Below are 17,253 nucleotides of genomic sequence, written 5' to 3' on the forward strand. Positions count from 1 at the left end.
GTTCACACACAATAATCCAGACAGTATCGTACCCTGGATGATATGAGTTCATGCCCTTTGTCATCGTGGGGTCCGAGCCAGCAGGTTTTCCCAGTGTCCCGTGGACTGGTATTCATTGTGAAGGCTGGGTCAATGTGCATGCTGTGCCCAGCAGAACTATGCTTAGGGAGGTTCTCTTGACTACGGTGTGCCCAAGATCAATCCATTATTCCTTATCTGCTCTAAAGAAGAAAACTTACACTAGGTCTAGTTTCCTCCTAAGTACCCCGATCGTCAAATTTTAAGTGTTCTCAAACAGGACTTCCTTATCTTTTCCCACTGAAGTTGTTCAGCTTGGACTCAATGAATATTTTTTATATATATATATACACACACGTGTACATATACTAAAACTTGTATATGGATGTAACTCACAACTTCATAGAACTGTCAGGACCGTAGGTTATGTGGATTGTTTCCCCATTGTGTATATGTAAATTTTTCCTTATGCCCATTCACCTGTTTCTCCATCTTTGGTCTTGGTATCCTCTAAAGAGACATTAAATGCTACTGTTCTTTAAGCTTCCTTCTTTGACATCTTGTCTTTATCAACATGCATTTGAATTGTTTTGCTGCTTGTTTGCACAGGTTTATCTTGAATGCCTAATTTAGAGCTAAAGGGTGGCTCTTGGTGGCAAGGGGAGTTAGCTGGACTAACTCTGTAGAAACAGGGCTTTAACTCTGTTTGTAACTCTTAAATACAGTGGGACGCATTGCTGGGTCCCTCCGGAGACCCCCTTCATGGATCTTGGTTGGAAGGCCGCAGGAGTAAGGTTACCAAAACTACACAAACATACATTTCAAAAGAAAGTTGTTGACAACTGCTATGTCTTTTTACTCTGTACCTTACGATGTGCTATTTTTACTATGTAAGTAATTTCCAACCATGCCATGAACAAACACATAATTGGTAAGAGTTTCCTTCTGGGTATATTACAAATAATAAATTAGAAGGATACTTCTAATTCTGGAAATAGGATTTCCCCCCCCACCCCACCCCACCCCCCCCGCCCTGTTCAGAATATCCTGAAAATACTCAGGAAAACTCACCGAAGTGTAATTGGAGGAATTGGAATGACTGTGTATGCATGTGCATCTAGATTACAGCTAGTTTTGCTGTTAAATGAATGAAGTTATATTTATCTATCAATATATTTAAATGAATCTTGAAGCTTTGTCATTCATTACATTGAATGTAAAGTGTTTATATCCTTAATTGCCTGATACTAACTGATTGTCAAAAGTAGCACAATCCAGAAATACAGAGCGTTTATATTGTTGTTAATAATGCTTTTAATGAATTTAGTGCTGGAAACTTCTGGCTTGACTCTTCACATGAGTTCTTCTCTTCAAGCATGGTAATATGCTTAGAGTGCATCTCATGAGTAGTTCTTCAAGCAGTTCTAGAAGGGGAGTCAGCACCACTACTGCATTTGTACAGGTGTGGACAAGTGTCACCGAAGTGACTTGACACCTTAGGAGGCCAGTGATGTGGTCCAGGGTAGAACCTAGATCCCTCATCCCTCTAGGGCAAATGGAGCTGTGTGTCTGGGAATAAGTCATGTGAGTAAAGGGCACCTGCACAGTGTCCACACCGGGACTTGATTTGATCTAAGTTATGTTAGATGCTGAAGGTGTGCAGAGAGGGGGCTGGCAGAGGTCACCCTCACTGAGCACAGAGCCTCATAGTGCTGCGGGTTCCTCAGCAGGCAGCGTTACCCTTAGCTGCTTGATCCAGGCTTCGTGTGCTTTCTAGAAACGGTGAGACTAATAGCAAAGCAGTGTGCTAATGAAGACACTGGAACCTTCCGAGAAGTGGTGATCCCTGGTGTAATAAATTCAAACATAGTATGCAAGCATGGCAGAGCAGACTTCCACATTAAGTGCTTCTAATCCTGTTCAATTAACATGCATCATTTTTGCAAGTAATCCAGTCATCTTTCTGCTTCATTGAGACCTACATTCCAAAGTTTTAAGAGAAAATGGCTTCTTCTCTGGTTGTTAAAAAAAAAAAAGTGAAATGGTGGTAAGACGGGCAGTTGTGTCACTGGAATCAAGACCCACATCATCCCTTGGTTTCCAATGGAGTTTTCTACTGAATGCCATCAACTGACCAAAGCACTAATTTCTTAAGGACTCATTTTGTTACCTTCTTAATTAAGAGTTTATGTCTTTGCTTCCTCCCATCAATGCAGCTAGCTCAAAGAAAAAAAAATAATTAAAATGTCCTGAGCTGCATCCTGCTTTCTGTGCATGTGCGCTGTGTATACTTGGTATCAGACCTCAGCAGGGCATTTGTAGGGTTGCATAATGACAGGACGGGGCTTTGAGGTGAGAATACAAACCCATTGTTTTTCACAAATGATGTATTAGGCATTCAGGACTGCTAAACTCATTGTAAGCCCATAAATTTGCATACATTTTTACTGATGTGACCCAATTACAGAATGAATTGAATTTCATTAAAATGTATATGCTGGCTCTCCTTCCAGTAAAGTGCTTATTGTTGACTGCCTTTTGTACCTTACCTAGGGAGAGGCTTGGTTCAATGAAGTCTGTAGGCTAAAGCGTGTTATGTTTAGACTCAGATCTTACCTCTCAGCTCTGTCAGTGCTTTTTTTTTTCCTTTTTGTAGTCAGCCTAGTTGTATTGCTTTCAAGTACTAAGGGTAATCCCTCTAGCTTTTGCAGGCATTGTCAGCTGCTTTGATGCACGATCCACTATAATGTTGAAGTGGGTGCTCATTCCAGTGTGACAGGTACCGTACTATACACCTTATTCTTTATCTTCAAGGTGATGCTGGAGTATGCGCTGCCTTTCAGTTCCTCCGCATTGTTCTCAAATCTATGGGGTATAGTCCTCTCTTTTTTAATATGGAATATATATCTTCTGGTGGTGGTGAGTTTGAAATTGGCAGAAGGATGTTGAATCAAATGCCTTGAAGATGAAAGTTTTTTCTTCACAAATGAGGAACAGCTGATGTGGTATACAAGCTCCAGAAGCTGCTTCTCCTAGAGCAAATCCACTTCTGTGCAAAGCAGCTACTTCAGTCTTACTTAAGATCTGCTTTAAAAATAACTTTTGAACATGTGACCTTTAAACTGTTTTCTGCCTTACCAGCATAACCCACCCCTGTTAATTTATATCCCATTTTGTGGGGGGAAAGATGAAACGCAGCATGTTTGTTTTTCTTTTGTCACATGTCTTGAGTTGACATATTTTAGGGGAGATGAATGCAAAAGCTGGTGAAACCCCACTGAATCAGTTTAGTATGTAGTAATTGCTGTGTTACAGACACAACGGTAAAGAACATACACATAGCAAACAACCCGAGGGGAAGAAGTGTACCTAAAACTTGTCTGCTGTTTTCTGCTGTATCAGTTTGGTTGAGGATGCTACCACTCAGTATGAAAACTGCCTAACTCGCGTTGTCTGGCAGCCACCTTTAATTCCAGCTGGCGCCGGGCAGTTTGTTAGACACCTAATAGGCAAGGTTTCAGATGCCAATAGCATTTGCTGAAGTCATCTGTTGCTCTGTAGTCTTCTGTCAAATGTGCAGACCAAATCTCATTAACTTTAAATGAAGTAATGCGAGGCATTCATCAGGAGATCTCTCTCCTTAAGTCTGTGCAGTGAGCTGTGAGGAGTACTGTGATTTGTATTGCGTGTTTTCCTAAGGTAATGTTGTAGATGTAGAATAATGTAAACAAGCACTCATACGGTGATGAAAGATGTATTATAAAACTGAGGCAAATGGATAGAGACAGAATACGTACTTAAAATATGTAGTATTACTTGTTTATATCCCCAGTTGCATTAAGGTGCAACTTGAAACAAGCTTTTCCATCTTTATTTCTGCATACCAGCAGCATCACCAGTTCCATTCCTGCTAACCTCAAGAGACAGAAAAATCACCAGTTGATTTGAATGCCTGCTGATAGCTCTCTTCCCTGCAGAGGCCAACACTGAATGGAACATCCCATCCATGAGCACTGATATTTCTATGCTTTCATAGTGTTGACATGCAGCAACCTGGCTGCAGTCATGGCAGGCACATACCTGTCCTCCAGCCTTGTTATTGAGTGGTTTCAGTTTTAAATCCTTCCATGTTGGGGAGGGGAGCCCTCGAGGAGAGTTGTGTGTTGATAACGGGGGTGGACTCAGTACAGAAGGCACAGGGCAAGGCGCTGCCGCGTGCTCCATGCCTGTTGTTCATACCTAGGCCTCAGCAGGCAGCTGTGCTTAGGGAGTTCAGCGTTCGTTCCTGCTCATTAGTTGGTCTCTTTACTAAAAGTGCCAGCAAGGGAGCCAATTAGTGCTTGCTGTGGTCTGTTTTTTGTATGGACTCACCTGTTCAGCCCTCAGGAAGGCCAAGAGCTACCTGCTAATTTCACACAGGGCACTGGACTACCACCAGATGATGATGGTAAATGATGAGTCTCCACTGTCCTGCTCTGTGCTTACAGTGAGAATAACAGGCATAATATTCATTACCATCTCTACGCAGCCTTCAGAATTTATTGCTGGTGCAAAAGTGCCCCTCAGGGCTATGAACACTTTCATTTATTAACCCTAGAAGAAAGGCAGCATGAGCAAAGACCTTATTGCCACCATTCATGCCATCAGTAAGCCTTAATCCTGCATTGAAGGGATGAAAGGGAGAATGCTTTGATTGGAGGTATTTCGTTTTCTGAAGCATTTATTCTAGGACCTTCTGAGATTGTTGGAAAGAGCTAATTAGCACTCACAGTCATGGCATTTCTGTAATGCTGGACACCTGTCCAAAGGAAATGAGCCATGACCAAGGAACTGCTTTTGTGTGGGCCACTGAAATCAGCCATGATTTTACTGTATTTCAGTTATTTTCTACAACAGCCTAAGACAGATTCATTTGTGCCATCTAAATGTGAGACAATCATTCCTACTGTATTTCTTTGTATATTGTCTTGCCCTTATATTTAAACCTCACTGCTAGGCGGAATTTATGCCTCCTCAGAGCTGACTGAACTTTTACTATCTTACCCTTGTGGCAAAAGCAATGGCACCGCTTTTTGTGCCTGTGGCCCTTCTTGTTGGCACAAGTTTCTTGAGACATTCCTTTTTAGTTGTTAATGATCTCTGCCTCTGGATATATTTGCTGAAGGTGACATGAGATCTTGAAAACTTAAGTATGACTGAGAGTGGATTTGTTTTCTGAGCTTTCTTATCTCTCAGTATTTCACATACCTAAAAAGAGGGGAGCAGTTCCAGATTGTAGAAGAAAATATATTAACCATGTTTGAACTGCAGTTCTTGCAAATAAATGTGAAGTAAATGACATGAACTGACACAGTTTCCTTTATTTTGTAGATCATATTGTATCTGATACACCTTATAAACCATATTCAGTATTAAATCTCACTACTGTTAATTAAAATGTGCAACAAGATAGAATTCTCTGAGATGGAAGATGAGGAAAAAATGACCAATGCTCAGCAGAAATAGAAAACACAATTTTTGTGCAGGGATTGAGGAATTTGAGAATAGTAAGAAAAGCTAAAAAAGTAGTCCAGGGTTTTTGTGTGGGCTGTACTTTATTTGGATCCTTAAAGTAGCTTTATTCTTGCAAATTAGGACACAATCCACACTACATCATTTTTCAGTTGTTTTAAGATCTTGATTTCACAACGTTTGATGAGGAATGCTTCCAACAGTTCAGTGCTTCTTAAATCTAGTAGCTGTACACAGCAATGTAAAGGTGTTGTGGTCTAACCCCAGCTGGCAATGTAGCCCCATGCAGCTGCTTGCTCGCTCCCCCACAGTGGGATGGGGGGAAGATCACAGGAGTAAAAGTGAAAACACTTGTGGGTTGAGGTAAAGACAGTTTAATTGGTAAAGCAAAAGCTGTGTGTGAAAGCAAAGCCAAATGGGGAATTCCTTCCCCACTCACCATGGGCAGGCAGTGTTCAACCATCTCCAGGACGGCAGGGCTCCAACACACGTGACAGTGGCTTGGGAAGACAAAGTGCCATCGTTCCAAATGCGCCCTGCTTCCTCCTTGTTCCCTCCAGTTTCTATACCGAGCGTCACGCTCTGTGGTATGGAATGTCCCCCTGGCCAGTTGGGGTCAGCTGCCCTGGCCGTGCTCCCTCCCGGCTCCTTGTGCCCCTGCTCACGGGCAGAGCACGGGGAACTGAAAAGCCCTTGACTGAGGGTGAGCCCTGCTCAGCCACAGCTAAACCATCAGGGTGCTGTCAGCGTCGTTCTCATACCAAACCCAAAACACAGCGCTGCACCAGCTACTGTGCATTAATTCTATCCCAGCTGAAACTAGGACAAAAAGACACCACTTACATTGTAAATTTAACATTGCCAAAGTTTCAGAAAAAATACCCACATTATAAGTGCTGTTCTTACTGAAGTATTAGGTTTTGCTCTGTCTTCAGCAGCTTTTAGTGTTGGACAATGTTAGAGAAAGGCTTCCTATGTTCCTTTGGCTTCTTTTATTTATAAGACTGGCAGCCAAATGGGCAAACCGTATTCTGGGATGTATTAAACACAATATAACCAGATAGTCAGAAGAGGTGACTATTCTGCTGTGTTCAGTGTCGGGGTGGCCTCACCCCAAGTACTGTGTACAGTTCTGGGTCCCATAATTTGAGAAGAATGTGAAGGTACTTGAATGCATCCATAGGAGGGCAACACAGCTGGTGACAGGGCTGGAAGGAATGTCATTTGGGGAGAGCTGAGGGCACTGGGCTTCTCTAGTTTGGAGAAAAGGAGGCTGAGGGGCAGCCACACTGTGTTGTACAGCTTCCTGAGAAGGGGAGGTGCTGAGCTCTTCTCCCTGCGGTCCTGCGACAGGACAGGTAATGGTTCAAAGCTGTGTCAAGGGAGGTTCAGACTTGGTGTTAGGAAACACTTATTTACTGAGAGGTTAAAAGCCATTGTAACTCCCTTCCAACTGAAATATTGTATTCTAGTCTATATTTCTCTATTTTGGTGTTGGTTGTTGTGGGTTTTTTTTGTTTTGTTTTTTGTTTGTTTGGGTTTTTTTTTTAAACCTACAAGGAGGACCATGGTATTTTTGGCTTCACCCATCAAAAGTACTTTGTGCCAAAGCCAGATCCTCAGTAGCAATAGGAAATGGCTCAGTGAAGTGCTCCTCTCCGCCTCCTGGGGGGAGAACTCCCTGCACAGCCGCTGCAGCACTGGGGTGCAGGGAGCACAGCACCTTTGCAGCAGAGCAGTCTGTGCACGGAGCTTGCCTCGGAGTCGGTTTTAGGCTGGCTGCATGCAGACAGGCTGTCAGGGTAGGTGGGACACTTGTGGTGCTCTCCTCCCTTTTGTGTTCTTTTTTTCCTTTGTTTGCTTGTTTTATTTGGCTGTGCAGATGGAGGGAAATCCCAGTGCCTCGGCTTCATTTTCAGACCAGTTCAGCCCTTTACCTAACTGTGGAGTTGTAACTAAATCACAAAGTGACCTGCCTGATATAGCCAAGACAAACTATTGGTCAGCATTTACGTTGCCGATGAGTGGGAAAGGATGGCTGGATCGAGGCTTGTATTGCAGTTTTTCTGGGAGAAGGTAGTGTCAAAGATCATGACTGAGCTTTCCTTGGTCTGGAACATGGAAGAGAGATTGCCTGTTAACGTGGCCTCATGTGCCCCACCGCCAACTGCAGTCAACCAAAACAGGGTGTCACGGGTTAACCCCCCTCTTTCCGTTGCTCCTCTTTTACATACATATACTTTTTTTCACAATATACTAAGCGAAATAAGGCATAAGATCTTTCCAGCCATAGAATATAAAAGGAGAGAAAAGCAGAAGAGAAGAAAAAGCCCCTGATCAAAAGCTCACCTATTGGAGTATTTATTTTTTCATTAAAACTTGGCAGCTACTTCAAGAATTAAAATATTACTGGTTTTCAAATTTTACAACTGACTAGCTTGTGAATTTAAAAGCATTCAGGGAGGGGTGAATAGTTCATTAGCTTGTTCCCTCAATGACACTTTCAAATGCTTTCCTTATGGTGACCTCTATTTTAAATTTATGGGAATCACTTAAGTGTCAAACAAGCTAAGTGGTGCATTTCATTAATGAAAAATTAATGGAGAAGACCTTGGGCTAGTTTGCAGTGCTTGTTTACAATACACATAATTCATTAGAAGAACATCAGTCAAGCAAGGACCCTGCATGACTGCAGCGGTGTTGTAAATGGGGCTTTATTCTCTTTTTCTCCATTTAATGAAAGTATGAGGCAGGGAAAAATACACATAAAAGAGATTTAATGAGTCTTTGGAAAAGTGTTAAAATAGGGTACACAAGTCATAAATTTCAATTACTAACTCTACTCCAACCATGCTTATTAGTATAGGAACGAGATATCAGTTCATAAAAGGATGGAAGTATTTGTGACAGACAGGGACCAGCTGACTTGGAGAAATTTGGGACTATGGGTCCAGTGGTTAGGATGAGGGACTGGGGAGAAAGTCTTACTGCTCCCATGTTGTTTGTCACTGAGGTGACACATGACTTTAAAGCAAGTAGCTTCTCCCCAGAAATGGTGCTGCTCCCCAAACCCCCACTTTCTTCAGGAGCCCCTCAGGGACAGCCTTCAGAGAGAGTCTCGCTCTGTCCTGCTACATAACGAGCAGTATGGCTGACTGTTCATCATTCATGCTTTCATGCAGTGTGAAAGGGATGGTTTGTAATCTCAAATGAAAAGCTGTGCAAAATTGTACAGTTCAAATATATACACCAGCTTAATTCAGTCTATAGGTACCCGTAGGCTTTGGCTCACTAAGTCTTTTCTTTAAAGCTCTTTTCATCATACAATAGGTGAGGAGTCTTTTAAAGGCACTTCCTTCCAAGCAAACTAATGCCAAAATCACCCTGGATTGAACACAGAGACTAATAATACATCAAGCTTTAAGTTTATCTATATGATGCAATTCTCCCCATTGTATGATAGGTATGTTTTTCAGACAAGTGATCAACACTGCACTAGACGGTGAATCCCGAGTTACGAACAGTATGGTATAGAACAGTTCAGCCACGTGAATTCCGAAACATAAAGTATCCCGGGGCACAGAAGAATTTCTAGGAAGTCCAGGTGGTCCTCTTCTGCTCCCTCCTTGAAAGGAGCACAGGGAAGTATACAGCTTGGGACAAGCTATAATGATAATGTTAATATTATTAAAATATAATGATAAAATTACTTTGTAATAATGTGCTGGTATCAAATCTGCCTATGTGCTGGACGCAGAACTTTGGTTTATTGAATATTGAAAGCTCCTACTGTAGTTCAGCCTCTCTACAAAAGACAAGACCAAGAGCGTAAGAATCCATGCCTCAGTGTCCCTGCCTGTAAAATGAGAATAACAGCGTTTGTAAAATTGCTGTACCCCCCTGTTGTTGTCTCCTTGGCACCGCTTAATCCAATCATTGAGCTGTTGTCCCAATTCTCACTGCGGAGTTTGGAATCCTTCCCTCTTCAGGAGGATGCTCTGGGCACTTGCCTGCCTTCAGAGCCATTCCCCAGCCCCGCTGGGGCTCGCTGCCTGCCACATCTCCAAGCAGAGTGTTCAGAGCAGTCGGCACGGAGCAGTAAATGAGCAGTGACAGTTACGGCTTCTCTGGCTTTCTATCGGCAGTGGTTTAATAATGTAAAGTACTCTGCAAGACAAGTTATTTGTTTTTGCTGAGATTAAATGGAATCACTTGGAAAACTATGTGGGTTTATTACTATAATAACTTTCATACAGTGATAACAAATATGAGCACCATAATATCATCCAGATCAGTCCTTAATGGTCACAAGTGCTGTTTAATGTTCTTAAATCAGTTTTGGAATACCAGCTCTGAGGATTATTTTGCTTAATAATACTAATAAAAGCAACAAGAAAATATCCAGATGCTGATTATATTAGTCGTAGGGGGAGGAGAAGAGACTGTAATTATACAGTACATTGAGGCAGAACTAAGCTGACATTTGCAAGGCTTTTCCCAACACAAACCAGTTGAATTAAAAAAGATTATGAAAGAAGCTTTTCTTCTCTTTCACCAGTCTTCAAAAATTTGTTCAGAATGAACCAATACTTGGAAGTGACCAGCATGAGTTGTGCACTTTACAAGACTGCGGTTCCCCTGGGTTGCGAACGAACTCCTTTAGCTGTGGCTCTACCTGTGGAAGACTGCAGTATGTCCTGTTCAGAAAACTAGAATCACACTGGTGGGGAAAAAAAAAAATCCAGTAAATTCTGATGTTGTCATCCTTCTAGAGAAAGCTTGTGATTCCCTGATTGCTCACAGGTTCGGCTTAGAACACACCAGACCCTTCAGCTGACAACAAAGCTGATGGTGAAATAGCTTGTATTTTTTGTTTTGAAATTCTTTAACAAGAAAATTGAATGTGACTCAGCTGTTTTCCATGTTGGGGGGGGGGGGGGGGGATATAAAAAAAAAAAACCCTATTCCCAGACTGTGGTTCATATGGCTGTTTTCTACTGTAAGGCTCTTTTTCTTGAAAATTTGAGGTTGTGAAAAATCTCCAGCCTTAAGAACTTGGGGTATGAAAACCAGTAAGACTTTGTGAGGTATTACAGCAGCATTTTCAGTGTATTTTGGGTATTTGTAGCTGTGGCGTTTCCTTGGGATTTTTATTGTTGTTGGGTTTTGGTGGTTTGTTGTTGTTTGGGTTTTTTTTTTTGTAACTGTGTGTTTGCTTAGGGTTGGTTTTTTTTTTTTTTTTTTTGTTCGTTTTTATTTTGCTTTTGTTTTAGTTTAGCAACAAAGTAAACTTGGTTAGAAAGCTTGAAATCTTTGATCTACAGACCACCTGGGTCAGGACAGCTGGCCTGCCTGGCTTGGTTCAGTACTTTCTGCTCTCAGGCCACTGGGTTCAACCCCAAGGTGCCCCCTCGTTGTATGCACAAGGGCTTGCAGGCTTCCGGCAGAACGGCTTACTAGCAGTACTCGCTACTCATCCTGCTTGTGCAGGAGGCCAGCCCTGAGCGCATGAAGGTAAAAGGGGGAACCAAGGCAGATCTAAATTGGTCACTTCTGACCAAGTTGGAAATGTGTCCTTGTGACATCTGAGCCTGTGCTATTAGGATCCATGGTCTACGTATGTAAATAATCACTCAGAAAGGTCTTTTGTTTCCAATGTCTTGACTGTCAGAAATGTAATTTTCATGGAAGAGTTTTAGTAGGCAGGTGTGATGATAGTACGGGTTCCTGTCTAGTGGTTTCCCATACGTTTTATCTTCGTTCAGTGCTTTCATTTCATTCGTGAAACCATTGGCTTGAAAGACTCTTTTATTGAATAATAAAGCTCATAATTATTTCTCTAAACTTGCAGGTTACTCTAAACCGATCACTGTTATTTCTTCCCAATTGCTCTTTGGTTTTTGATATTTGAGTGTGTGCTGCACTGAGATGATGGACTGTTCAAACGTTTCTCCAGTTGTCCTCAAGTCTGGAATTTTAGTCGGAGACTAGGAGACTGCATCTCTGGACATGGCAGTGGAAATGGCTTCCTTCAAACTGTCTCACTATTGGAAGTGGAAAAAACCCTACAAAAGATACGGTCTTTGTAAAGATGTTGTTCCTTTCAAAGACTAAGTTTCTGGAAATGGGAAAATTGTTGAGTTTGACCCATTAATTCAATTCTGAAGTTGTAACACACTCAAAGTACCAATGAGTAACAATCGGTAAGGAATTTTCTTCGCTTTGTTGGAGCCACCATGTAACCAACAGACCTTAAGATAAGAAAGACTGTGTTAGTTATATGAACTGAGGAAAAAAAAAAAAAGTGTCTAGAGTTTAGAGGCCATGCAGCTGTGAGCAATTTTATTGATATCATGCAGGCAAGCCAGCCAATAAAGCCTAGAAACTAACATAAAAATTACTGAAGATGACTGGAGATAGAGCTGCATCTCTTCTTGATGTACCTGCTACTTGATACCACCAAGTACTGAAAAGAAAAAATATTGTCCAAGTTTTTTAAAACTGTGTTAGAAAGGGATTATTTGGCTGGCCTCTGGCTGACTGACTAGTTCACTTAATAGCTTATGTCTTGTCCTCCTTCTAGGCTCTGATTTTTGGCAGTCTCAAAGTCAATTCAGAATCATCTCATTAATCATGAAGAACAAGATATTTTAAGATGTTATTGTTGCTTATGCTGATCAAACACAGACCTCGTGTATCAAAGACACATTAATCTCTTAAATCAACCTCTAAAATTTGCATCCTTTGAAGATAATTAAGGAATGTTTCATAGACACTGGGCATTCCCACTTCAACACCTAAATCAGCTGTTGTCTTGTGAATGCAGTGTCAGAGTTCAGAAGACCATTGTAAGATGAAAGGAGAAAACATTTTGCAGCCTTTTGAATCAGGATCTGAGATCCTTATATGGTAAGGTAAACTTCTAGTAAACTCAGCAGCATTTTTCACTCACTAAGGGTTTAAGAGCCTGGCACACAAAATCTGGAATAGGTTTCCAGAATGAATAAAATTTCTTAGGGCTGTGGGGACTGGTTCTCTCTTATCTGCCTTCTGGACTTCTGGAAAATATTTTGTGGTTTTTTCCCCCTAGAATTTTCATTAGATTCAGAAAATATACAAGAAAAAAAAATATGCAGAGTACACCACAGAGAACTGTAGGTGGTCTGTGGATGTATTTCTTCTTTAGTATTACATGTTGGACTGATTTGTGGAATAATATTCTTCTTAAGCGGAAAGCATTTATTAAAGAAATCAACAACTATAAATACTGATATTTTCCATAAGATTTATTCTCCTTGTTAAGCAGGAACCATATGCTATTTAGAGCTGTATGCAGGACTGAAAAACATCTGGCGGCTGGTAGATATGCTAGAGGTGAACGTACGGGAATGGGCGGCTGGAAGGTGTGCTGTGGTGGAGGGTACCTGCTGCAGTCCACTGCCATTTCGCGTGCTTATCAGCTGCTGCTTAGAAGTAGTTTTTGGGTTTTTTTTAAGGGTTAATTCTGTCTTTAATATTGTTCCAGAACGTCACTGTTTTCTCTGATTAGTATGGGTATGCTAACCCACATGTTTATTCAGAAAAGAGAGAGCTGATGGGTCAAGGACAATTTGTAAAAAGTATAAAGCTTGTATTTGATGATTTTGACAAATAATTGCCCCACCTCATTCTAATGATTCAGCTGTGCAGGCAAACTTTCTTTGTAAAGCATATTCAGCCAAGGAAGTGACTCTATAGCTATTTTTGTTCAGCATGTTTCACATATACTCTTCATCATAAAAATTAGAAAAGGGAGTTTTTATAGCTCTTAGATAAGGTACAACAATCATTGTTCCTTTTTTTTTTTTTTTTCTTCCTCTGGTCTCCTGAGATTAAGAACCAAGACTCACACTAAATTAGACATGTTTTGATTAGTCAGGTTCGAGAGGAGTAACCTTCACTTGTCGAAGATTTCTCCTTGTGATCTCTTTCCTCCTTGTGATCGGTTAGGGGATATATAAAATAGATGAAACTTGGTATGAGATTTTTCTTTTGAAATTATGAGTTATGACTTATTTTCTGTCTAGTGGAGATAAATTCTGGACATGTTTTACTGTATATAAACAGTGAAACATTTTGTATAACTCATTGTCCCCTTGCAGCATCTTTTATTACTCTATTTACTAAAAAAAAAAAAAAAAGTTAGAAATGTAATCAAAGAAATCAAGAAGATCATATTCCTTCTAATAAATATTTTTTCTATTCTGTGCCTTACATCACCTGAGTGGTAGTGCAACAGTCCTAAAAGCCAGCAGATACTAAAGCAGTGTCGTGATCTCCATTTTGCATTCAGATGCGAGGGATGTGAATGGCAATTTTGGTGTAAACAATATCTCATCCTTGGCAGCTCTACCTTGTGTCAGTGAACAGCAAGTCTCTATGAACTGATCAAAAAGATACTACTGCTTGAATATGTTGAATGCTCTGGCTCCGCTCCCTCCCTAAAGGGATGCATTTCAACTTCCCTTTGCCCAGCTCTGGGCTGTAATCTGCTCTATATGGTCCATTACATGTGTATGTCTTATATCTGAATCTGAGTGATTACTGAGAAAAGCTTATGCTGTTGGACAAGGTTCTTCTACAACTGAATCACCTTTTATTGCTCTGCAGGATTTCCACAATGCTTCTCCATTAGTTCCAGATGGTCAATAAGACCAATTTTTATGCTATTTGCAGAAGCATCTGAACTGGCAATAGGGTATGAACTAGAGCAGTTCAGCCGCTTTTGTTAATTCTCCTGTAATAAAATTTGAGATGCTATAGGCTGTGAGAATATATTTAACGTTTGCCTTTAGTCTTAGGGGAGGTAATGCACTGATAACATACCTTTCTGCCCTATGGATAGGTTGTTCCTGAAAGGAAGAGCTGACCAGAGTACAAAGATGATGTGTATGTTTTGAATTTTAAGTCACAAATCAGTGATACTTTCACATGAAAACTTTTGTATCTATTGTTTTTGCTCATGTTGTCATCTCCAGTGATGCTCACTGTAACGCATGTCCATCAGGACTTCTATTCCTGGAGGTCTCCAAAGGGCCTTCAGGTGGAAGAGACTTTCAGAATTAGTGAACTAGAAGAAAAAGTAAAATAGCAAACTTTTTCATACCTGGACCAAATTTCTCCTATAATTAGCCCACAGAAAGCTCACATACTCTTTTTTTCTTTGTGGCATAGTAAAGATGAGCTTGACTCTGCTTTCTTTTGTTTCTCTGATGTATGTTTTCAGTGACTTTATATAAGTGCTTTGCAGTCAAGTGAATTTGTCTCCGTTTCTGAGGGAGCTTTTCCTCCAGATAGGAAATCTCAAATTTATCCCCAGGTGAACAGTGTTATCGATATTACTTAGTACACGATGGCATAAGACTGCACAGCTACAGCAGGAAGAAATTGCTCTAGCAGGCAATTTACAACAGGGAGGTTTGAGAATGACATCAAATCACAAAGACATGAGTAATATGGAGGAGGTGTGATCAGCTCTAGTCTCTTTTCCAATTGGAACAATGGGAATTCTGAGGTGACCCCTGCTTGAACTAGCTTAAATTATGGTGTGCGTTACTCCAGTACATAACATAAGAAGACAATTTTCTGTTACTGGCAGGAGGCATGGAAAAAATCACCCGAAAATGAACAACTTGGGAACAGACTTTCAGAGAATGTGATTTCATGTAAAAGAGTAATAAACATGAAAAAATGTTGAGAAGGGAGGTGGCTAGAGCTAGAATCGGTGATATATTAAAAATAAAACTAGATGGGGTTCTTAGGAGATGCACCACAGGAAAAGAAAAAAATAGAAAACAGGAATATGAAAATGAGGGACATAAAAAGAAAAAATAAAATGGAAAGGTCTACACTCCTGGATAGCCACTGATGGGTTTTTTTCTCTGTCATATGATGACTGTAGCATTCTTCTGTAATGACAGAAGTTCACATTGAAGGAAGTTGTGCCAATGTCAACTAGCAAGTCTTTCCAATAGAAGATTAGAAATGGGAAGGAAGTTAAATAGATTTGTATAGTTTTACATTCAGACTCAAGGGGCACAGAGAGAAAGGAGCGGGGGAAATGACAGTCAGGGTGTTAGAGAAGGGAACCTGGGGACATAGGCTGTAAAGTAACCATGTAGTATTTATTGAGTGCCTATGCTGTTCCACTTGGCTCTTACCAGTTAACCTTTCACATTGCCCTCAGTGGCAGAAGCCATGGCTTAATCAATAAATAAGGTGTATTTTTCCATCGGCTAGAATGACAGATTAGGAGTAGGAATTGCTTGGTAGGTCTCCTGGTTTAGTTACTCACTATATGTCTTTCTCTTGCCATCCCATCTCTGTGACTTAGTTTTCCCTGTCTGGATATTGGAGTTGATGATGCTTACCTAGTTCACAGGGCTGTAGTGAATACTTATGTTTGCTTGGAGAAATCCTGTTGGAGAGACACAAGCAAATGCAAAATGTCATTAAGGATAATTGCCTTCTCTAGCTGATGCCAGTACTGATCTGGAAATAGATAAATTTGGCCTGGTAGTCCAGCTGGGAAAAGGCAATTACATCATTTCTACAAGAGAGCTATCTTCTGGTGCCTCTGGAGAATCCAGGCAAGTCTACCCAATTCCAGCTGCATTGGATGATCTTGCTGCAAGATCCCATATTAGTAAAAGCTGTTTATTTAAACATTTCATTTTTAGTAATTTGCCCTGTTCATCAGCAGATATTTTAAGCTTCTGTGTTATGACAACCACATCTAATCCAAGATGAAGGAAAAATATCAACAAAGAAGATTTTTTTGAAAAAGATACTTTTCTAATGATTTCTGTGGCTACTGTGGTTGCTGTGACTGTTTTTCAGAAATTGGCTGCAATGACCATTCTTTATTTGCCCATAGGCACCTGTAGTGATTCCTTCCAGCAGCTAATTTAAGCAAAGTAAACAGGTGGTAATGGATTAATTCTGTCACTTTGCTAGTGCAGCCCTTTGAAGTTAACTGGCTAGCTAGAACTTCCCAAACCTTGACTTTTCCTTCCTCCTATTTTCTGTCACTGGTACAGAATTTTTGCCTATTGCTTGTTAACATGAGCATACCTTGACTGAATGTGACATCCCTCTGGTTTTCAAAAGATAGATGTTCCACAAGACTGAAAAATGTTGGTTATGTAGAAGGAAAACAAAGCTGAAATATTTTTAGTAATTAGTAGCCATTAAAACTACTTAGTTACCCGTACTGGGAGGAGTTATGCATTGTGTGCTTTAATACCCTTTCAGTTTCGCTTAGCTTTAGTTTGTCCTGCTTTTTTCTTTTTCTCCTCAGCTAATATGATACAATCTAGTCAGGGATATTCCTGCCTTGCTGGTTACTGGACTGAGGCTGATTAATGAGGTATCCGTCTTTCTTCATATCTGTAACGCAAAGTGAAGGGGACTGCTGCAGGTTAATATTATAAAAGAAAATGCCAGCTAACATGTCCAATGAAGGGCCTAGATAAAAAAATGTGAAATACTGCAAATTGCTAGATTTCCTCTAGAAACACAAACTGTGCTTTAACTTCAACTCATCTTCTGTCAGATGAATCTTTTACTTTGATTCCTCCAGAAACTGTTCTCCTGATTATATTCCAGACAGAAGAAATTCCAGCTGATTAATTTCCTAACCCTGCCCATTTAAAGTCTTACAATATTAAAAAAAAAAAAAAGTGG

Source organism: Falco cherrug, chromosome 7 (assembly GCF_023634085.1).
Source record: "Falco cherrug isolate bFalChe1 chromosome 7, bFalChe1.pri, whole genome shotgun sequence".
NCBI lineage: Eukaryota > Metazoa > Chordata > Aves > Falconiformes > Falconidae > Falco > Falco cherrug.